Below are 1,657 nucleotides of genomic sequence, written 5' to 3' on the forward strand. Positions count from 1 at the left end.
CATCCACAGTGCCTTTTCTATACAAGGCTGATTTCTAGATTCTGACTTTTCCTTGGTGTCATGATCCTGGCAGCATCAGATGATCCTAAATACCTCCTGAAAGTGGTCTGGGAAAAGGACGAATCCCTGAGTGGGGGAAGCCACTGTCATTAAAGGCTCAGTACCAGATTGGCATCTTCCATAAGCTTAAAGTTAGGGGTAGTCTCAATGTCTTTCCTCCTTGGGAAGTGGTGATTCACTCTGGTGGCTGCCAAAAAGGTCAAAAAGAAAGTTTTTCAATCACAAAGGATGCTTGCTGGCTAGCAAAAGAGGAAATAATTCAGAGAGGGGCTGGGGAAGAATATGGAGCTCATTAAAAGCTTTTCCACTGCTCCTGAGTCTGCCTTTTCTCCTCATCATTTATGATGAAGATGGTTCTGAATGAACCATGGGAGAAGGGAGTGTGGGAGGTGTGTGTGTGGGGGAACTATTGAGGGGGGGGTCTTGATACAATGAGAAGCAGAGTGACCTAGTGGAGACAGCAGGGGCCTGGAGGTCAGAAGGACCTTGGTTCTAATCCCGGCTCTCTCACTTGTCTGTTGTGTGGCCTTGGGCAAGTCACAACTTCTCCAGGCCTCAATTCCCTCATCTGTAAAATGGGGATTAAGACTGTGAACGCCATGTGGGACAGGGACTGTGACCAACCTGATTACTTTGTATCCACCCCAGGGCTTAGAATAGTGCCTAGCACAAAGTAAGTGCTTAACAAATATGTAAAATGAATGGTTGGTGACTGTTAAAAAAAACCCCACTATAGGCAGCTAGAAAGGCCCCTCAAATCTTACTTTCAAGACAGAAGAATAGTTTCTCTTTGAGTTTGAATTTCATTGACTGTGTGGATTGGAGGCCTGAGGCAACTGCTCAGAGTTATGGGAAAAAAAAACACCTCCCCACTGACTGTGATCCATTTCCCCATTTCCAGCCTCTTTATCACACTTGCTCTCTTCTCTCCTCCGTATCTTCATCATTCACCTGCACTGCTGTGACTCAGATACAGTGCCCCTATCCCAAACCTGGCTACAGATCACCAACTGAGCCCTCCGAAGACCAGGAGGTTTCACACGTGAATGGTTTCATAAATCAGAAAGAGAAAATGTCTTTTAAAAAGCAAAGGATTGTGGGAGTTGGGACCTTGGGCATTGCATATTGGAGCTGCGTTAGAGAGGGAAAATAAAGCATGGTTTCTGATCCTGCCTCTAGGATAGCCAACTCGATAGACCAGTTGAAGCAAGCACACTGTGACATTTGAGTCAAGTATATGTGTGTGCATGCATTTTCCTTGTAATACTGTACCCCTAAAAAACAGCACTACAGCATCTCAAAAAGTTATGTATTCACTCCATGACTATAGGTGTGTTTGGGATATTGGGAATTCTTGTGGAGCAAGTTGGAATACATCCCCCTCATTCCCCAATGAAATAGTTTTCTTAACCCTTGACCAAATACTCTTAATAGGTAGAGTGCTGAAATTAGAGAGGGGCTCCTGTTTAAGCATTCCTTTAGTGACCCATTTGTTTTCATCCTTAATTTTATCCTGGAGATTCACAAAATCAAGAGCTCAGATTTTTTGTTTTTCAGACTTTCAGAGGGTTGGGAGAAATGACTATACAAATACCAA

The sequence above is a fragment of the Ornithorhynchus anatinus genome, chromosome 7 (assembly GCF_004115215.2).
Source record: "Ornithorhynchus anatinus isolate Pmale09 chromosome 7, mOrnAna1.pri.v4, whole genome shotgun sequence".
Taxonomy (NCBI): Eukaryota; Metazoa; Chordata; class Mammalia; order Monotremata; family Ornithorhynchidae; genus Ornithorhynchus; species Ornithorhynchus anatinus.